Source organism: Xenopus tropicalis, chromosome 1 (genome assembly GCF_000004195.4).
Source record: "Xenopus tropicalis strain Nigerian chromosome 1, UCB_Xtro_10.0, whole genome shotgun sequence".
Classification (NCBI taxonomy): Eukaryota; Metazoa; Chordata; class Amphibia; order Anura; family Pipidae; genus Xenopus; species Xenopus tropicalis.
In genome coordinates this window covers 102,475,959-102,499,524 of record NC_030677.2, presented here as the reverse complement: position 1 = coordinate 102,499,524, position 23,566 = coordinate 102,475,959, and the positions used below count along the sequence as shown (strand labels likewise).

Sequence of the window (23,566 nt, the reverse complement as noted above, 5' to 3'; positions counted from 1 at the left end):
TATCACAAGTGGTCAAGCATCAGGAGAAACTTCACGAAAGATGAACAGATAACAAAGGGAACATTGGACTCTGATTGGACAAGATATGGGGGCAGTGGGCGCTATTGGAAATCCCCCATTGAAGGGTATAAAAAGTCATGATAGAATGTAAACAACTTGGAAGTTTAATGTACAATATTGTATTGTACATTGATGTAAATTAAATCTTATCTGATTTCTTTTGAGCAGAATCTAGGTGGTGTTCTTGCGTTATTCAACCCAATTTTTGGGCCTGACATAGCCTTTATATACTCATTCTGTACAGTGAGCTTGATGTTTAATCCTATACAGGGGTCCCCTCAGCCTTGTATCCACCTCAGTTCAGAATGATTTACAAAGTGTTCAAGTAAATGTACAAACAAACCCCTTCCCCTTCTGTAAAACATTGCTCTATACAGAGTGAGACACAACACTTTGTGCTGCATGGGTGCAAAGGAAAAAAAAACCTCAGCCCTCTGCACCTTTTTTTGCACTATGCTCTTTACCCCATATTTTGTAAATTTCCTAGCCATCCTATCTTTGAGGCAATTTTACAATTTAAACAAATTAAATGACTTTATTGATTTGATAAAATTGATAGGCCAGTTCTATCAATTTGATCAAAAAAATTAATTTTGTCTTTGTCCATAGCATTCTGGGATTCAGTATTTTAACCCCCCCAAAAGAACAAGGGTCTGATGTATCAAAACCCATAGTAGGCTACGGGAAATGCATTTTTTAAAAATATTCTTTATTTTCAAACATATAAAATGGGGGATACAGAAGGCAAGAGGGAAGGGGGGGTCAAAATCAAATTGACATTTACTGTAGGCATTTACAATTAGGTCAAGTCTTGACAACAAGTGTATATCTGGCACATATAATATTCCTATCTTATGTTTCGGTTTGTCCCACAGTAAGCTTGCTACCTTTCTTATTCAGTTCTGGGAGGGTGGTTTTAGTTTAACAAATGTGAGCCAAAAAGCATTCAATAGGGTCTCATGGATATTCCTTAAAAAGTCGCTATCAGGGTTTGGGCTAGGCAACAAAACACTAAACAGGATATTAGCCCTCTATCATGAACCACATGCAAAGGTTAAGGTAAATGGAATATTTTCCCCACCAGTGCAGATCCACAATGGTACGAGACAGGGATGCCCTCTTTCCCCATTACTATTTGTTTTGGTCATGGAAACTCAAATACGGCACAACCCCAACATCTCAGGCATTATCGCTAACGGCAAGGAACACAAAATTGCAGCATTTGCTGATGATCTGTTAATGTTTAAATCAAAACCAACTATTTCATTGGCCAATCTTTTGCACTTGATTAATACATTTGGATCTCTTTCCAATTTTAAGGTAAATTTCACAAAATCTGAAATCCTAAATATAAATATCCTCAATTACACCAAGAAAGCATTAGACAATTAGAGGAAAGTCTTCCCTTCAGATGGGCTTCTCTAATTGTAAAATTTTGCAAGTAAAGATGATATTAACTGAATCCTCTTTCCTGTAAGTGGCAATGTGCTTTCTAGGATATTTGATGGTAAAACTTTTATTAATTGTGAATCATTTGTTGTGGTAATTGCTAATAATTATTGGTTTTCTGATATGCTGTGTCTTTTTCATATGTTCTGTAAATGCTTGCTAATGTACTCCACAATTGTATGCATGGGTCAAGCCATGCTAATATTAAAGTACAATTATATTTTATGGATCATTTCTTCACAGGACCCATATATATTAATGGCAGTTATATGTTCATGGGCCAACTATTTCTAATGCTAGAATTAACTAATGGCATACTTACTGAATCAGTTCCTCCTAATAATATAATTGTTCTAATGTCAGTAACATGTTTATGGCTCAGCTCCTCTTGAAAAATGCACTAAGTCATGACCCAATAAACATGACATGTTTTTAGGTAGTACCCCTTAGGGCCAAAGACTATTGTATCTCTCCGCAACTAAATGTTGTTTATACATAATACTTTCAACAATAGTTCCATTAACATTATTGTCCTTTGACAGTGGCCTTTCCCATTAATGTATCATCTTCTCTTACATCCTTATACTCATATACTGTATGTAGTATGCCTTAACTGCAGCGGTTTCCATAGGCTCATAGGGGAGCTTAAAACAATGGAAGTGAGTGCAGCCTGAATTCCAATGTGTGTGAAAGCTTCTTTACTATCCAGGGTTCTCTGTAAAAAATATAATATATATATATACAGTGGAGGAAATAATTATTTGACCCCTTAGTGGAAAAACCCTTGTTTGCAAGCACAGAGGTCATAGTTTCTTGTAATTGATGACCAAGTTTGCGCACATTTTAGGAGGAATGTTGGTCCACTCCTCTTTGCAGATCATCTCTAAATCCCTAAGGTTTCGAGGCTGTCTCTGTGCAACTCTGAGCTTGAGCTCCCTCCATAGGTTTTCTATTGGATTAAGGTCCGGAGACTGACTAGGCCACTCCATGACCTTAATGTGCTTCTTCTTGAGCCACTCCTTTGTTGCCTTTGCTGTATGTTTTGGGTCATTGTCGTGCTGGAACACCCATCCACGACCCATTTTCAGTTTCCTGGCAGAGGGAAGGAGGTTGTCGTTCAGGATTTCACGATACATGGCTCCGTCCATTTTCCCGTTAATGCGAATAAGTTGTCCTGTGCCCTTAGCAGAAAAACACCCCCAAAGCAAAATGTTTCCACCCCCATGCTTGACGGTGGGGACGGTGTTTTGGGGGTCATAGGCAGCATTTTTCTTCCTCCAAACACAGCGAGTTGAGTTAATGCCAAAGAGCTCTATTTTGGTCTCATCAGACCACAGCACCTTCTCCCAGTCACTCACAGAATCATTCAGGTGTTCATTGGCAAACTTCAGACGGGCCTGCACATGTGCCTTCTTGAGCAGGGGGACCTTGCGAGCCCTGCACGATTTTAATCCATTGCGGTGTAATGTGTTTCCAATGGTTTTCTTGGTGACTGTGGTCCCTGCTAATTTGAGGTCATTAACTAACTCCTCCCGTGTAGTTCTAGGATGCTTTTTCACCTTTCTCAGAATCATTGACACCCCACGAGGTGAGATCTTGCATGGAGCCCCAGAGCGAGGTCGATTGATGGTCATTTTGTGCTCCTTCCATTTTCGAACAATCGCACCAACAGTTGTCACCTTCTCTCCCAGCTTCTTGCTAATGGTTTTGTAGCCCATTCCAGCCTTGTGCAGGTCTACAATTTTGTCTCTGACATCCTTGGACAGCTCTTTGGTCTTTCCCATGTTGGAGAGTTTGGAGTCTGCTTGATTGATTGATTCTGTGGACAGGTGTCTTTTATACAGGTGACTAGTTAAGACAGGTGTCCTTAATGAGGTTGACTAATTGAGTAGAAGTGTCTAACCACTCTGTGGGAGCCAGAACTCTTAATGGTTGGTAGGGGTTCAAAAACTTATTTCACTCAATGAAATGCAAATCAGTTGCTATCTTTTATTTAAAGTTATTTTTTTATTTTCCTTTTGATGTGCTATCTGCCACTGTTAAAATAAACCTACCATTGAAATGATACTGTTCTGAGACTTTTCATTTCTTTGTCATTGGACAAACTTACAAAATCAGTGAGGGGTCAAATAATTATTTCCTCCACTGTATATATATTTTTGTAGCCTTATTAACAGCTTATCATTTATATATGCGCTGGGGGTTATTTGGAGAAGTTGAACTTGATTAACTATTTGTTCAACCCAAGTTAACTTTTTCCAACCAAGTTAACTGTGTAACTATAAGCCTAATAGAGCATTACAGTAATGCCGGTTTGAATTGCATCTGGTCACAGAGCAGTGAGCCAGGCCACATGCTCACCTTGTAATGATTTAATTTCATTTATTTGGCCACCTATTCCTTTTGTTAGCAAAATATGCAATATGACTAACACGGCTAGAAGGAAAGCAAAAAAACAGATACCAAAATTGCCATGAATGTATGTATATTTAACAGAGGATAATCACTGACTAGAGAATAAAGCCGGGGGTGTAGAAAATTGTGTTGCTTGAGTAAGCAGACTTGATGTAGGGAGATTCCTTGGGGTAAAGCTCTTGGAAGGCTTATATGACTGGATATGGAAACAGAAAAACTGGCATATAAACTATTAGGTTTTGGACGTTTCTGAATCAAGCAACACTAGTTCTAGTTTGAACATATATTCTTCAGAAAACTGTAAGGAGAGCTGTTTGATTCTGTGATTGTGAGCAATCTGGTTCTTTGCCCAATTGGTGTACTTTTAGCAACCCTTGGGGCAAGACATATTAATAAAACATTGCACGTTGCACCTCCGCAATAAAACTTTTTTTAAGGGTTTTTCCCTTGTTTACAGCCCTGAGTGCCATTTGCTTTTTTTGTGGTTGTACTATTTTTGGAGGGTGCCGATCCCTCCAGCAGTGTGCACCGGGCATACAAGTTTGGAGTGCCAGGGTGTGCGGATAAGGTCTCTGTGGTGCATACTGCCTATAACCACCCGTCCTGCCCATAGCCAAGTGACTTCACATTTTAATTTCTATTCTATTTACATAGTTATCTTTCTTGAGTGCCTATAATAAAATATAAAGGTATTTAGAAAGGAAGGACGATTAAAATAGAGTGAAATAGGGGAAATGTCAAGCATAAAAAGGATAACTTCCTGCCTTCTTTGCAATGTTTAGTACCATATTTTTACCTAACCCACTGCCTGGAAACAAATGTTAAAATTATTTTACACCACTTCCTCCTTTTCTTCTCCAACCTTCTTTCATTATTCACTAGATGATCTCTGAGTGATAATATCTGGGTATATTCACATTTCCAGTGATTATACAGACAAGCATCTGGAAAACCATTTGTTTGTTTGACCAATAGGAAACACAATCATTTATTACCACACTTGGCATGCTGTAAAAATATAATAAATAGAAGGCCACTTAGATTTTAAAAATAAGTTGATGCTTATTTCATATACATCAATGTCTCTTGAAGAGTATCTCTTGAGGAAGGACATGAAATATGTCGGAAACATTGTGGCAATTAACATAAATAGAATTTTAATCTAAGGAGAGAGGAACATTGAGCTTCTATATATAGATATAATATAAATAGTATATATATATATTACATATTTAAGCCATGTATAAAATGTCTTGCACAAGTAATTCTCCTCTTACTGTTCACATTTTCCTTTACATTAATCCTCATTTGCTCAGGCTCAACAACTTGTAAACTTTCTCCTGCTATTTATTAGTCAGTTATTCCCTGCTATGTATTTATTCCAGTTATTGCCTGAACATTTTATCTTTATAGAAATATAATCTGTTTATCTTTAATACAGATTCATCATTACGCAAATTAAAATCATATTCGTTATATTCAGTGATACTGTCTGTAGGTTTGTGTGCAAGTTTCCTACATTAGTAGAATTCTACCATTTTCTTTTTGAGTAACCAGGAAAACAAAATATAGTGTTGTTGATTAAATACCTGCATGGCTAAAGAAATAGCCAAGAAATGACTCAGGAGCAGCACACACTTCACACTATAACACTGTCATATAAAATAAAGGGCATATGAGCTAAACCTGTAAAGCTTCCATATGCTCCCATGTTACAGCCATATCCCATTCCACTTGACACATTCATGGCACAATAAATGTAGTTTACAAGAAAGTGTCATATCCTGTTTAGGAACTGACACTGACAAGGGCATATCTAATCATACACTGGGGAATTCTGAAGAGTCATTCGTAATCCACTGGTCTGGACTGGTGGATAGGTCTGCAACAAATTAGGCATAGTTTATACCCAGTGGGGTTTATAACAGATGCCATTCCATTAAGCATCACTGCCTTTTTTTCCATATTTTAGTAAACCTATACAAATTATTTTAGAATGTAATTCACATTTATTTTAACTTTAAGTGGTAGAAAAAAAAATTATTGCATAATTCAGCAATAAGCTTGGAATTATGTTTTTGTTTTCAGTGTTCTAGCTCTGAATTCTTGCTTCATTTAGACTGAATTCTGTCACTTTGCCGTTGTTCTGTTTGATTAATATTGACACTGATAATGTAATGTTGAAAGCTTATCCATGCCACAATATGACCTTGACTGAGTTAAAGCTCTGTAGGATAAAAACTATAAACAGGAAGGCAGTAGAAATGAGTCACATGTACAACAGAGAAAATGACTTTCTATACATGTGCGTATAATATTTTTTTTAAAAGTAATTCACATGTGCGCCAGCTGCCGCAATTTGCTGAGATGCATATATGGCACAAGTGCTTTTAGCAATGGCATCAATTCATATTAAATTTTGCATCGATTTTTAGCAATATGCAGTCTAAGCTTGCATTTGTAAATTAGTCCTAAAGTATTATGGTTGGTTAATATGCTTAAAGAAAATGTCAATCTGAAAAATTATTTTGCTTAATAAAACCAACTAAGCAACTTTCCAATATGAATTTGTTACAATTTTGTACTGCTTTAAAAGTCAATTGTAATTGCTATTGAAGCAGCACTTGCTTAATGGGGAACTCTGACTGAAACTTGCTAAAGAGCCCCACACAACACAGAAACCCCTAATATACCTATCATTGTAATCTGTTCTTTCAAATAGTTTTAGTGAACACCATTTATATGCTAAATCCAGCTGCAAAACAGTTCTTCCCTTTCTGCATCATTTGAAATCCTGGCAGAGGAGGAGAGACTAAAACAATGATGCATGAACTACATAACTCACAATGCATTGCACTGTGATGTTCCTTTCCTTATTGACATCGCATGTGCAGGGAATTGTGGGATTTGGATGGTGCAAGCTTAAGGCAGTCAATTACTGTTACTTTTTTTGAGTCTCAAAGTAGTCAAAAAGATCAAATTGCAGCACTCCCATTTCAAATAAAACCACCTTTATTTCACATTTGGCACGGATACAGCAACGTTTTGGACCTCCTGGTCCTTTCTCAACCATTCAATGATTCTTTGCTAGCTTGAGAAAGGACCAGGAGGTCCAAAACAATGCTATATCCGTGCCAGATTTGAAATAATGGCGGTTTCATTTGAAATGGGAGTGTTGCGATTTGATCTTTTTTGGAAGGTATGTGGAGGTGAACACATGATGCTGCTTCACCCCTTTAATAAGCTGTTCACACGTGTTCTGGAAATTTTGTGTTTTGTTTCTCAAAGAAGACCAGATCAGCAGGAGATCGGGAGGCCAGGCTTAGGAACTGTTCCAAACCATAGTATTAATATTTTGGAAACAAACTCTTAAAATAGGTGCATATTTGGCTTTTTTCTTCACTTCTAATGTAATTCAGCACTTTGTTGACAAATGTTATATCACAGATCACAGAACAAGCACATTATAATTGCCCCTATCTTCAGGCCCCCTCGACAGCTTCTGGGCTTCTAAGCTGCTGAAGAGACTGCACTGTGGATATTTGTGACTTATTGATTTACTAACAGTTTTTAATCAAATACCTTGAGAAAGGAAAGGAGGGAGGGCAACGGAACTATATACAGCTTGTTTATATGACATTTTCAGGTTAATGAAATGTCTTTCTTATCTGATGTCTCAGAGTTATTGGATATTCCTTTTAGATTTTGCACTGAGAATACATAAAAACCACCATGGAAGCATTTGTATACATACACATACACACTGTTATACATAGTATTCAAGACAAATAATGATATATAGTGTTATTTTTAAAAAGTCAAAATACATAATGAAAATGTTAATATGTAATTAGTATAGATTTACAATATACTGTAACATAGAGCTCAAGTCTTCTAGAAACTTCTGAATAACAGAAAGGCCATCTCCCATAGGCTCCATTTTAATCAAATAATTCACATTTTTAAAAATGATTTCCTTTTTCTCTGTAATAAAAAAACAGAACTTGTAATTCATCCCAACTTAGATATAATTAATCCTTATTTGAGGTAAAACAATCCTATTGGGTTTAATTATGTTTAATTAATTTTTTTAGCAGACTTCAGGTAGGAGATCTGAATTACGGAAAGACCCCTTATCTGAAAAACCCCAGGTCCCGAGCATTCTGGATAATGGGTCCCACACCTGTACAAGCATTTTAATCTTTCAAAATCTTAAATTTCAACCTGTTTCTTCTTGTGTTGTATATTCATTCGATTAACTTCTTAGCAAGGAGGCTCACTTGTTAATATTAAATTGACTGGTTATTTTCATGATTATATTGTTATACGTAATATGTCTAACCTTAACCGTGTTTTAATGTATCCTTTTCTTTTCTGCACTTTGGGCTATTATTTGTGGTTTTTAATTTAACAAGTTTAGCTATGATCAGGTGAACTCACATTAGACAATCTGAGTAAAACAAGCTATTTTAAACCAATACTATATTGAGCATCAAGTTCCCATTGATTAATATTTTTGTGCCTATAGATAATCTACTATGATACATAAGGGGGAATATGCTCAGGTGCAAGGGAGCCCTGTACTTTACACCACAATAGGTGATTCCAGTTAAATGACATGGAAACTACAGGAATTCTAAATGAATGAATTACGCTTTTTTCGTTAAAGTTACTTTTTTGCCACAAAATGGAATTTGTGAATTGTGGTTATGAAATTAATTTTGTAAGCACAAAATGAATTTTGTAAACAATAAATGGCACTAAACTATATATGGCCTTGTGAAATTAATTTTGCTACAAAGCATTAATTGTTACATTCACAGAATGTATTTTGCGCCAACATTCTTTTTGTGGTCTTTAACATATCTTGGATTCATGGAATTCATTTTTATATAAAAATATATTTTAAGGCTTATTTAGGACTTAATTACAAAATTCTGATGCAGTGCGGCATGCTTTACCCACAATGCAGTGTACTTACTCAGCTTTTAAGACGTTAAGCTTGCTGTAAATATTGGGCCAGAGAATAAGTAATCTCATGGTTTATTATGTGAAAATTAATAGATGAGATTCAATTCATGAAGAAAAAAACTTTTTTCCTAATTCCTAATTTTTTTTCAATATATTTCAGTAAAGTTTTTACGTAACAGTGAGAGAAGATTTTTTAATTAAACTGCAGCTGAAATTAAATCTCATCTTTAAGTTATCACATGATAAACCATGAAATAGCTTTTTCTCACTGCATTGAATCTGGCCCATTGTGTGCAACGCAACTTGCATCAGTATTTAATCAACTAGTAGTTGCGGCTGTATTGAAGAATATATGCTCTTATCTTGCTTATTTGTAAGTTCATTTGTGTATGATTTAGCTCAAGCAGTTGGAAGAGCCTGGAGGTGCAACATGCCAGAGGAGCCTGAAAATACCACCTGCTCAAGGCAGATGGTAATTTCAGGCCTCAGTTGTACCTGTATGCCCTGGAGCTTGTATGGAGTGTCATATTTATTAAATCAGTAGGAACTGGCTAATTGATGCTTTATGTGAAAAAGCCATATAGGCTCAAGTACCTTTTTTTTTTTAAAAACAAAAAAAGTTGTTACTAAAGTAATTCTTGGATTTTTGTCCATCCAGACAGACAGAACTCCAAACACAAAAATGTGACATCAAAGGAAAACTATACCCCCAGATGGAATACTTAACCAACAGATAGTTTATATTATGTCTAGTGACCTCTTAAAGAATCTTGCCAAACTGGAATATACATATTGTATATATATATATACATATATTTATTTATTTATATATTGCCCTTTTACATCCAGAAATAATGCAGTGTGGCCTAGCATCCCAGGAGGCGGCTCTTAATTCTAAACATTGCAATTTTCTTTTTAGGATTACATAATACTAATAAAGTATAGTTTAGTTACTAATACTGATTGAAGTGTTGTACAAATGCAACAAATAGAACAAGATACCTGAGAGGTTTAAGGACATGATGTGACACATGGAGTGTGGGTCTGTGTAAAGGATTATAACAGTTGTATCCCACAATACTCGCTCCCATGAGCCACTAGCCAAGCGCATCCAATTCACTACATTAGGATGCAATCTGAGGTGATTTCCCTCTTTTTATCCCTAAGAAAAGTTGTAGCAATCCAACAGCTATGCCATTGATAGCCAGAGGCAGTAGATCTGATAAATGCTCAAACAGTTTTAGTTGCAACACCACAAGGCAATAATTCATTCTATAGGGATATGAGAGTATTCTCCAGACATCTCTTCTAATTTACATAGCTTCACCCATTCTATATTGAAATCTTCTTCCAGGATATCTATTGGGTTTCCTCGGCACAGTGTCATATTTAGCAATGGTATTGCTAACTTACTTGGTTCTTCATGGAATCAGTATTAAAGTATTACCTTAATGATCTCTGCAAACTAATTTCTCCCCTTGCCTGCAAGACTTATGCTGAGCTGCATGCTGTCGCTGGAATGCCAAGCCATGTCTTGTAAGAGAAGGGCCACATGGCCACATCAGTACACTATTATGTCACTATTTGTTAGGTGTGTGTGCAAATTACCTCTTAGTCCCAGTAAAAGCTCAGTGCAATGTCCTACACTTCAAACAAATGTCCTGTTCATCCTTCTTTTAAGCCAACAGGGATGCACCAAATCCAGGATTCAGTTTGGAATTCAGCCAAGATTTGGCCTTTTTCCGCAGGATTCAGATTCACGCGAATCCATGCTCCTGGTTGAACCAAATCAGAATCCTTAAAATCACATGACTTATTGTCATGTAAGCACAGAAGTTGAAAAATTTTCTCGGTGCACACAGCGGGCAGAGACTTTTAACCCTTCCGTGGCCTAATTTGCATATACAAATAAGGGTTCAGATTCGGTTCAGTATTCGCAAAGGGGTTTGGTCGAATCCAAAAAAAATTACATCTTTATTATTAGCCAAGAAGCTGGTTACCTGTCTGACAGAAACACACAATTCCACACAGACACCAATTTTGTGTCTTTGTCTTGTCTTTCTCACCCTCTCCTGTCCCTCAACCCACACAGTTACGTGCAAGCTAAAATCAATGTATTGAATATCAACACACTGAAACAGAGACATGAAACAGCTGTAATTATGCCTCTACTTGCTGTGTATTTATAATTTATAAAAAAGGAAAAACAAAAATGTGCTGAATCTCAGCAGGCCACAGAAAAAGTAAATTAGAAAATTCTGACTTATTTGTTTCAGTTACGTTTTATCTGTAATCATTTTTATGGTTTAATGACTCTTAACGTCCTGACTGATACTAAATACCACAAGCCCACAGAAAATACATCCATGCATTGGGTGTTCTTCGGCTTACCACCTACACTAGAAGTTGGCAAAGCAATTTAAACTATACCTACTTTTCCCTTTAGGCTGATGGCAAACATAGACCTTTTTAGCTAGATAGAAAGCATATAAAATAGCATCCTGCAGCTTCCTTTGATTTAAATAAGCTATGTCTGAATGCTCCAATACTTGTGCTTTTCAGCCCGAAAATGCTCTGTGGAAATGCTCACTTACATTTTGTTTAGTCCCCTGGGAAACTCCGTGCCATCAGTTTCAGGGCCTGCTCAGCTTAATGAACATCACAGTTTGCCATTTTTCATAAAACAATTTCTTTAATATAACTAGTTCTCAGAAAAACAACACTGGATAGACCTTTTAAAGGTTGTTCCCCAGGGAAACATTTTCTTTTGGGAAAATAATGCACCAGACTTGGGAGAAAAAGTAATGTGCCTCCACCATTTTATTTATCTTTTTCCAGGCAAACTGTTTTACTCTTTTCCTCAGGCTGGTGATTTATTCCTAGAAGAGCATTGGCCTTGGGGAGAAAAAATATAGCCATTCATTTCACCTAACATATTGGCAATACCCCAAATAATCAGGGTTTTCTTATCCTTTAAGGAAAACTTTCCTTATACAGGTATAAGTTATATTATTAAGGAATGCTTGATTATTTAACCATTAAAAAAACCCCATGGGATTGTTTTACCACCAATCTGTCCCATTTCGCTTCGCCATAAAATTTGCAAAACGGTGAAAAATTACCGAAACGCATTTGTCAGGCGCATCTTTTTTTTATCGCCCATGCTTTTTTTGACGCGACCGCGCGCATGTATTAAATGTAGGGGCCCAATTATTTCTCATACAACCTAATTAAATCAAACTGATGATGCTATACAGTAAGGGTTACCGGGTGGTGATGTCCCAGGGTAGGACAGTGACGTCACAGAGGGGCCATTGTTATGTCATGGGGCGGGGCTAATTGCATCAACCCAGGAAAGTCCTGCCTTTCCAAATTAGGAAAGAGTTTTGGCCTGGAGAGCTCTTCCAAAACCCTGGCTGTCTGGGTCAAAATCAGATGGGTGGCAACCCTACATACAGTGAAGTTCGAGCAGACTGAGGGCCATAAAAATCCTTTAAAGGAACACACTTACCCATGGGTCTCCAGTTGGACAGCCCTGATATAAGCAAAGGGAGCAAGGTAACACAGACATCAACAAACAATTCTGACACAAAGCCTGTATGCAGAGAAACTTCATTATTAATTATTTTGGAAATAGTTCAGAATTTTTAATGAATTATATTTTAAAAGTTTCTCACTTCCACTTTATTAACGTCTGTTTTCATGATAGTTACCCTTTAAAATAACGGTGATCCTTCCATAGCCCTAATCCTGGGCTTTTATATAAACATACCCAGTGAACTTCAGTACAACAAAATCAGTAAATCCAGAGTCATCTCTTAAATAGTTGAGGAGCAGAATTAGTGAAATACTTGTAATAACTTTTAAATATACTAGTGTGACAGAAGATTCAAACAGTATCAGATATTGTGAGCAAGCTATAGAAGTAATCTCTGCATTACTACATCTCTAATCTCAGGGTCAGCCCAGATAGGAATGTCTCAGGCAGGATCATTTTTGGCATGCCTCTGGTCTAGTTATAAAATAGGCAGATTTGACTGAGGCTGTGTCGGGTTTCCAAAGCTCCGAACACTTGTGCAGCGCAGCTTGCTTGTGACATAGTGGCTGGGTACTACAACAATCTATTTCCTAATCTGAAAATCCTCGTACTCATCACCATTTCTTCACCACCAGGAACTGGAGACATTTAACTGCTGCACAACTGCAAATCCAAGAATTTTGTAAAGGACCAAATCTTAGCTACCTCTGAACATAAAATTAGAAAGTGAAAGGGGGGTAGATTTAAGCAGAAAAATAGAATATTGGCTACTGGATAAAAATGTAATTCTGAGCAATTTGCCCAGAATTACATGTTAATTACAAATTATCAATTGTTTTAGCGTAATTTGTAAATGTAACAACTATTTACAGTTTCTGTCTGCCCCTTTCTATTATTATGTTAAAACCCTTGAATATGTCTTATTAATGTAAGTTAGGAAGTTGCTTAGAATCATATTACCTTTTATTAGGCAAGCTATTTTTTGGGTTTACATCCACATCAATATCCCCTGGCAAATAAGACACACTGTGCAAAGTCCCTTTCAGAGATATACAGACAGAAACTTTCCATTTGTTGACGAACTACAGATCTCAGCTTCACCACTTGCAGTTAAAGGTATTTTCTTTTCTCCCGATGGCTGGTGAGAAATAACAAGTTCCAGAGAGCAAAACAACAGTCAGAGGACTATCAGTCAGATCTATCTATCTATCTATCTATCTATCTATCTATCTATCTATCATCTATCTATCTATCTATCTATCTATCATTTATCTATCTATCTATCTATCTATCTATCTATCTATCTATATATCTATCTATCTATCTATCTATCTATTATCTATCTATCTATCTATCTATCTATCTATCTATCTATCTATCTATCTATCTATCCATCTATCTATCTATCTCTCTATCATCTATCTATCTATCTATCTATCTATCTATCTATCTATCTATCTATCTATCTATCTATCTATCTATCATCTATCTATCTCTGCCACCTGTCAGTCTTTATAGCTAGTTTAATTTTCTAACTTTGCTAAATAATATGTAATGTATATTATATTTGTATGACAAGCCACACTGAGGGATCTTGGATGTCTGGCACTGCGGGCATGCAAAGTGTCACTCTACAATGCTGAACAGGCCTTTTATGCAATTTCGATTTTGTGTGCATTGTACCTATGTCGAATTAGCAGTTTCTATAAGCTTTCTTTCAGTAGAAAAGCAATAGAGATTATTGCACACTGAAAAGACACTGCTGATAAAAGCAACCCTGACAGCGAGCCCAGCTTGCCTACTGCCTAATGCTTGTGTTGTAACATATTGTTACTACACATAATAGAAAACACAGTTAACACTTAAGCTGGCCATACACGTGGCGATCTCACGATGTTTCGTACGACCGTCGGTCGCACGAAACATCGTCAGATCCGCCACACACCATTCAGGGCTGAATCGGCAGGTAAGGAGGTAGAAACAATAGGATTTCTACCTCCTTCTGCCGATTCAGCTCTGAAGGGAGAATTTTGGTCAGGCGCCTTCTATGGCGCCCAATCAAAATTTTCTAACTTGGCCGATCGGCGAGCCGACCGATTTCAGCAGCTTCCTGCGATATCGGTCGGCTCGCTGACATGCCATACACGCACCGATTATCGTACGAAACGAGGTTTCGTACAATAATATCGGTGCGTGTATGGCCACCTTTACTGAGACATGTACTTTCAGGGACTGCTTATTTTTCTGTTTTCTTCAAAATGTAGCAACTAAACATTTCTCTTTTAATGAGGGAAATGTGCTGCTATATATACTGCTATATGACAAATGTATTTTACATAAATGAAGTAAAATAATATTGGCCATTGCAGAAAGCAAATTACTTTTTTTTATAACACCTGATGCATGTTTCTAAGCACATAATGACCTTCCAGCCAGTAATCATTTCTTAATAAAATTGACATTTGACAAAAAAATGTTTTTTTAATTGTGGTTTGGAGTGGACACTGCTCAAGACGGCAGGTTTTATTGTAGGCAAAGCAGTAAATCAGTGTAGATTGCTCAGTACATTGCCCCCTCGTGTATCGCTGAAAACTAAAGATACTCGGCAACCTGTCTATACTGTATGGACTGGCACTGATTCATAGCCACATGCTCTCTGCAGCTGATTTTGTCTTCTCAATAGGATTTCTGCCTTATAGTCCTGTATTTAATAACTTGTAATTAGCTATGAGAGTGCACTATTAAGATACTGTGCTTACAAACCCAGGCAATAAAAGTATAGTATTCGCCATAAAATACTTAGTGATATGGATGCATAGCATCTAAACATGTTAATAAAAGAACTAGTTGGAATTACGTCTGCAAAGTGGAGTCCTCTAATGTATGATCTGCACACAGTCTGATACACAAACAGAATTTTCATTACACTCCAGCTATCTATACACAGAGCTAAACAAACACAAAGCTTGTAAGACAACATGTGCATATTCATCCAGAAAAATGTGTGCATTAATGCAGAGGACAGGGGCATCCATGGTGCATTCCATATATGCATACCTTTACAGATATTGTACACAGGCATGAGGCTGTTTGCACTGCAGTTTGATGAAAAACCATTGCAGCGTTCTGTCTGAGATCTGAGAAGAGATTTAGATATTGAATAAGATGTCCGTACATCAAACTCCTAATATTGCACATAGATCACCCAGAACTAACAGTGTTATACCAATGGACCTCGGCACTTCCTGCTGTTACATATCCCATCTTATATAACCTCCATCCTGGGCTTCTGACTCCCAATATTCGTGTGTTCCTATCCTACCATCCTTCTAATAGTAGGCTCCTGGTACCACTGCAACTAGCCAACATCTCTATATCTCTGACACTGTACCTCACTCCTGCTTTGCAGGTGATTCTAAAACTCCATCTCTGCACACATGCACACTCACTGTGGCTGTTTGTATTGCATGTTCTTCTTCCTCTCTGTCATTCTGCTGGGAAGACTCAGTCCATGTGTCTGTCTCTCCACGTCCCAGTCTTTTTGCCTTGTGCCCCAGAATCTCCTCTCTGAGTTCCTCCTCCCAGTCACTCTGCTCTTTTCTCTGGCTGCTCAAACACAACACTGGCTGTAGCACACATCTCAGCCTGACTCCAGCCCTCCCTTTTCCCTCATTCTTATGCTCTCTATCCCTTTCTCTCTCCCCCTCTTCCTTGCTCTTCTCTCTTACCTATTGTCCTCTTCTGCTGTATGACTTACTCTCTCTCTCTCATACACACACACTGCAGGCTTCTTACATTTCATTTGCCACCTTTCTCTCTTTATTTCTTTTATTCCTGCAGTTTTTTTTCCTCTATAGTTCATAATTTCTGTTTTCAGCCATTAATTTCTCCTTACTTTTTCTCTTGCTCTGTAACTTCTTTCACCTTTACCCCTTTAGCTTTTTAAATAAGTGTTTATTTAATGAACTATGCAAATCATTGTTTTAACATTTTACTTTGGTTGTAGTCCCTGGGATTATATGAAAATATAATTTTCCTTCATGTCATTTAAGCTATTCCAAGCACAGGGATTGTATTTATCTGTATTTCCTTGTTTCATTTTAGGTTGCTGGGAATCTATTTGTTCCCACCATGCCAGTCAACAGGCTCAGAAACTGATAAACATTATGGAGAATTATAACAAGGTTGTGCTATTATTCTGTTTTGGTACTTGAGTAAGGAAGAGACACCAAGATGTGATGTACCATACACTCCTATATTGCAATAAAGTAGGCTTCGCGACTCCTGCTCCATAACTAGTAGTCTGTTTTGTGTGATATTTGTATTTTGCTCTGAATCTGGACACTGCTGTCTACTGAGGCATCCGTCCTATGGAGAAGAGCGCTCCGTCTCTTAGTGTATGTAAGTAGCTGGTTCATATACTTGTTTGTGTTGTGTCATCTATGTACCATTACATGGAAACATATCAGTGGAGAATTCACTTGATCATAGTCCAGTCTTATACTATTGAGTGATTCATATTTATTTAATAACCTATGCATTTACACATCTTGAAAAAGTTATTGAATTTATTGTCTATGTATATTATTATTGACTAAAGGCACCTTTATGAAAAAACACTTTTTTTATCACATAAAAAAATCAGCACCATGAGCACTTCATCAATTAATGCATTTTCAATATACAGGTATGAGACCTGTTATCCAGAATGCATGGGATCTGGGGTTTTCCAGATAAGGGGTCTTTCTGCAATTTGGATCACCTAACTTTGTCTACTAAAAATAATTTAAACCCAACAGGACTGTTTTGCTTCCAAAAAGGATTAATTATATGTTAGTTGGGATCAAGTACAAGGTACTGTTTTATTATTACAGAGAAAAAGGAAATAATTTTAAAGAACTTGAATTATTTGTTTAAAATGGAGTCTGTTTGAGATGGCCTTCCTGTAATTCTGAGCTTTCTGGATACAGGGATTACGGATCCTATACCTGTAATTACAACAATTACAATACCTTATTTATGAGCTTGAATATGTTAATATTAAACTAAAAGACACAAGACAAGGGTACAATTACAACTTTTCAGTAAAGTCAACACATTTACTCTCTGTACTCCCTGGCATTTATTATGGGGTGCCCTTGGGTAAAACATCTTTAGAAAAATGTGGATACTGGATACCAACAAATACTCAGGCATATTACAGTAGTATTATGTAACTCTTTTTTAACTGAAACCCGATGTTAATTACAATGGCAACTGGCATCCAATGACAGTTTAGCTTTTGCTATTCTAACTGCATTAGACCAGCAAAAGCCAACTGCTGATTGGTTTATATGCTTCATTGATCAGAACAAGCAATCAGTCATAGGGTGAAGCAATTATCTTAACCATGCAATTAATCACTTGTAATTTGTTACCTTTGTAAACAAAACCGCCCTGCCTTTGAAAAGATAAGCCAGCATATGTTATATACCACTGCAGCCTGGAAATGAAAGAAGAGTTAAAGGCATGCTATTGTCACATATCTTGGCTTTATTGAATTATCAAATTAGTAATTTTCATATTGTGTTCTTTAATATTAGATTAATGGATTTGGTTTCTCTGCAACTATCACACTTACTGTATGTAGCTTACTAGGCTGTATGTGTATATATATATATACACATTATTAATTGAGGTCTCTCCATGCAGAATTATATAAACCAGCAGTTTTAGACTTTTTGGGTTAAAGCTGCATTTGTGTTCCCACATTTGATCAGGTTTAGAGGAAAGCATAGGCTCAACGAGCCCAATTCTTGAGGTACCAGTGAAACCAGTGTTGTGAGTCTTTGCAGGTCTTCCAGATTACTTGCCTTCCAATCTTGTCTTCCTACCTTCAATACAATACACTGCAAGAGGTTATGGGTACTGACATCCACAATACATATTCAGTGAGAGTACTTAGCTCTGACATCCCTAGCTTATTATATAGTAATAATACTGACATACCCAGCAATATTTGAATGAAAGCAGCCGATGCTGTTTCTCTCTTCCCCCTCTCTATTTCACTTTTACTTTCCCTATTTCCACATTTGGTAACATCCGCACACAGATAAAACTGTATATGTGTGAAACCAGTTAGAGCATTGCTTAATTTACACCACATGCATATGCAGGGTACCCAAAGGGTTTATCTATCCTACTGCTTAGGCCTTCCTGCCCCTAGTTTATTTAAGGAGAGAAAGCACATCAGTGGCATAACTATAGAGGAAGCTTACCCCATAGACATGGGGCAGCCTGGGTTTGGTTCCTCTGTTGTGGATGTGTTGGGGGGCTGAGACATAAGGCCTAGAATCAAGTTTTGAACAATAAGGTGACCAAACAACACCGTAATGCCGTAAACGAAATGTATTTCCCTGAGATGCATCAACTGGAGGGGTCAAGTAACACAAGTTTCTCTTTACTGCTTCGATTCTTTCACATCCTTACTGTTTCCCATGGGCACAATATTCAATAAAACTGCTTATTCTTGCTATACCACTACAGTGTCGGATTGCCTCACTGCTGTTGTACCTTTAATTGTGGGTTAATAAGCCATCAGTTTAAATAAGAATTGGCGGCACCGAACTCATTCTACATATGGTATATATATAGAGAGAGATATATAGTGATAAGTGAATCTGTCCCATTTAGCTTTACCGAAAACTTTTTGTGAACTTTTTGTGAAAGGATATAACAGATATAAGTTACAGGATATTCATGGCTCTTTATATTATATACTGTATATATATGTAGGTATATATTCAAGGTTGACCATTGACAGATCTGCTTGTTTGGTAAAATCACCAAATGAGTGGATATTTTCCGATTTGCCCACTTGAAGTAGGCAATATCGGATAGATCTGGTCGTTTGGCCTTTGGGCACAACATACAGTTAAAAACACATTTGAAAATTATCATACTGACAAAGCAACAAACCTAAGCAATATGTTAAATTCTTTATTACCTTACCTGCCATCCTGATCATAACTTGGTTTAAATATTGTCAGCCAGGTACTGACACCCAGGTTTGTATTTAGATCTAGTGCTGCCCTTGGCACCATTCTCCATTCTCTTGGCAATTGATGCATACGCAGATGGTTCTGCAGTTGCAATTTCATCACAGACTGGAGATTTTTTCCCCCCTAAATTACCAAAGTGAACCACCCCCCTTAAAGCTGCCATCCTATGCTTGGGTGCCTATGTGGTAAATATGGCCCTGCTTGTACAAAGCACCTCCCCTACCATGAAACTTATCCCAGTGTGTTGAAGTGTGTTCATTTGCACATATGGAAAACATTACAGTAGAGATCATGTGAATGCCCATGGGCAACCCTTACATAGCAGGTGCAAGGTTCAAATTCACCATCTAGTGCAAATGTTTATGCCTTCACCCTTTTGCCACATTTATTAGCCAGGACAAACAAGTTTATACAAATGTTACATTAAAAAACAGCAGATGGCTGCCACTTATAACAAACGTTCCATAGTTGTCTATCATTCAGCTCTGTTATATAATGCTCTTAGCTTAATCACCTTCACATATTATTGATGCGTGGGTGTTTACTAACATTTTTTTCAACTGAAAATGCCTATTCAGTGTTCAAATGAGAATGCTTGGGGGTTTCCCAGATAAGGGGTCTTTCCATAATTTAGAACAGCAAACCTTAAGTCTGCTAAAAATTATTTAAAGATTAAGTTGGGATCAAGTACAAGCTACTGTTTTTATTACAGAGAAAAATTAAATAATGTTTAACAATTAGAATTAGTTGCTGAAAATGGACTGATGGACCTCCTGTAATGCAGAATTTTCTATATAACGGGTTTCCGAATAAGGTATCTCATACTTGTATCATAATTTTTTTTCATTTTCAAATGAAATGATAAATAGTAGTCAAAAATATTAATCTCCAAATGTATATTTATATTCTTTACCAAGTTTCTGTAAAGTTGAGTTAATTTTTCATTATTACTGATTTACAAAGCTGGCAAGATAGTCTTTTTAGTTATTATCTTAACTCCTTTAAAAGATGGAAAAAGAACTTGATGCATTTTTCACCAAAATTACTATGCAAAGTAAACCTCCAGGAACTCATCAGCCACTGTGTTCTCCTCCTACTTCAATACCAAGGTCATAACAAAAAGGAAAGCAAGAGCAAAATATAGGCTATTTAAAATATAAGGAAAGAATAATGCAAGTACTACTAATTTGGTCCTACTACTGAATTGTTACAGACCCACAAACAGAGACTGCTCAATACACATTCCCTGGTCCTTTTACTAGTAATAGAGGTATGGGACCTGTTATCCAGAATGCTCAGGACGTGGGGTTTTCTGGATAAGGGGTCTTTTCCTAATTTGAATTGCCATACCTTAAGCCTACTAAATCATTTTAACATTTATTAAACCCAATAGGATTGTTTTGCTCCCAGTAAGAATGAATTGTTTCTTAGTTGGGATCAAGCACAAGGTACTGTTTTATTATTACAGACAAAAAAAAGGAAATCATTTGGAATAATTTGCTCAAGATAGACTCTATGGCAGTGATACCCAACCAGTGGTTTGTGAGCAACATGTTGCTCATCAACCCCTTGGATGTTGATCCCAGTGGCCTCAAAGTAGGTGCTCATTTTTGAATTTCTGGCTTGGAGGCAGTCTTGATTGCATAAAACCCAGTGTAAAGCCAAACAGAGCCTTCTATAGGCTGCCAGTCCACACATATAGCTCTTATTTTCACCCCCCAGGAACTTTTTCCATGTTTGTGTTGCTCCCCAACACTTTTTCCATTTGAATGTGGCTCACATGTATAAAAGGTTGGGGATCCCTGCTCCATGGGATATGATTTTCATGGAATTTGGAGCTTTTCTGGATAAGAGGTTTCCAGATAACAGATCCCACACTTTTATATTCTTTGCAAATGCATATATTTTCAAACATAAGTGATTTTAGTTACATATTCAATGTAAGCTCCTTCCTGCTTGGTTGCATTAAAAAAGTATCTTAACCCTGTAGCTTTTTTTTATTATTCAACAACCCTAAAAACATGTTGAGTGAGATTAAGGGAGTATGATGTTTTTTGTGCTGGGTGATGTATGTGCCAATTGATGTATTAGAGAATTTTTTTTCATACAGCCCACACCCTAGATCAGTTATCGCCAACCAGTGGCTCTCAGTGCCCCCAAAGCAGGTAGCTATTTTTCAGTTCCTGACTTGATAGCAGGTTTTGGTTAATTAAAATGTAAGATGTTCTCCCAAACAAAGCCTCCTGTAAGCTGACAGTGTGCATAGAGCTACGAATAGCCAATTATAGCTTATTTGGCACCCCAATAAACTTTTATTATGCTTGTTTTGCTCCCCAAGACTTTTTACATTTGGCTGTGGCTCATGAGTAAGAAAGGTTGGGGACCCCTGCCTTAGACCATTGGAAATGGGACCAAGAGTTGAAAGCCTTTTTCCCTAAGCAGTCTCCAGAGGTGCCTTCAGCAACTGAGCCTATATGCATGATATAATACCTTTCCACAATAATGGATGTCTACAGCGAATGTCATAAAAGGCACCTTGTAAAGTGGTGCAAGAGGGCTAGAGAAGAGTAAAAATGTCAGTATCAAAAGACCAACAAGAATGTAAATCAATGCCATACGCGATGCTTTGTTTTTCCAAAGTCATCCAAATTTTCTTTGCAGTGCAAATCTTTGTTGCACAAATGACTATTACAATGATGAATACATAATAGGTGTCCTTACAAAAAAAGAAACATTCCCACAATTTACAATATTTTGCCCACAGGAAAGCTAGGGCAGCACAAATTTAGGTGCGGCATGAGCTAAATGGATGCGTATGCGCGCAATCGTGTGCGGAGGCCGGGGGGGGCCGTTACACTGGTAAACTAGTAACATCCATGCTAATAAATTGATTAATCCATATGCTACTATGGGCCTGATTCACTAAAGGGCGATAAAAATTATCGCACGCTTTTTCGCGTTAAAAAACGCAAAATAACTTGCGCGCGATTCACCATAGTATTATCGCGTGCGAAAAATCGTCATTTTCGCATGGGGTATTTCTCGCACTAGTTTTACCGTTTTGCGTTAATTTCCGCGCTGAAAAGAATACGATCGAATGATTCACTATAACTTTTGCGCGCTAAATATCGCATTCGGCTATACGAAAATTAACACCTACTACAGGCAGGCGAAAAATTATACAAAAGTACAGTAAATGATTTTTTGCAATAAAATATGGACTTACAGTGTTATTTATTCAAGTTTGTGTTTCCCCCAGAGTGACGCAGCCGCCAGTTTGCAGCGAAATTTTCATTTTTAATACAGTAATTTTCCGCAAGTATTGGCGTGTATGGCTAACATGGCGTGCGTTCATTTGCGCAACTATTTCTATTTGGCTACAAGTGATGAAATGTTTCGCCAGGCATGGATTCGCAGCGAATTTTTGGACGTGTGTTGAATTTTTTCGCAGTGTATTTTTTAATGCGTTTCGCAAAACAATCCGCCAATGGCAAAACGCATGAAAAAATTCGCCACGCAAAAATTCAACGCACATCCAAAAATTGATACAAGTGTCAAAAAATAATAGTCACGGGCAAAATTTTTTTGCCCGCACAACATTTTTGCCGTTTCGGGGATCTTTCGAAAGATTTGCTAATTTTTCACTAAAGAAACCAGAACACATTTGCTCATCACTAGTGGCTACTATTTATAAGCATCTACTATTTATATGTGGCTAATATTTATATACACCGTTTATATGCTTCGACAATTTTTATACACTATTTCTATGCTACCATTCATATTCGGCGATTATTCGCGTAATTTAGCGCATGTATAGGCAAATACCGCATTGAAATAGTCTTTCGCGAGTTAAATAACGCTTGCAATATCGCGCGTAAAAAAGCGCGAGTATGCTTATAGTGAATCGTGCGAAAAATCGCCAAAATTAAGCGGCGGTAAAAATTTTAGCGCACAATAAGAATAGCGCACGTTTTATCGCCCTTTAGTGAATCAGGCCCTATGTCTTTTATACTATGTATAAAAAATTTGCTGTGTTTGTTCAGTTGTTCTGAATCTTGGTTTTGATCAGAAACCACATACATGTAAAATA

General features: G+C 37.1%; 1 protein-coding gene across 1 annotated transcript in view; it reads right to left on the bottom strand.

Annotated features, from left to right (window-relative positions):
* The window catches only part of lingo3 (leucine rich repeat and Ig domain containing 3), a 52,779-nt gene extending 36,688 nt beyond the window's left edge, over window positions 1–16,091 (bottom strand). The window contains exon 1 of the mRNA XM_004910992.4: window positions 15,883–16,091. The gene's annotated coding sequence lies outside the window, so the exon portion shown is untranslated. The remainder of the gene's footprint in view (window positions 1–15,882) is intronic.
* Window positions 16,092–23,566: the final 7,475 nt, after the last annotated feature.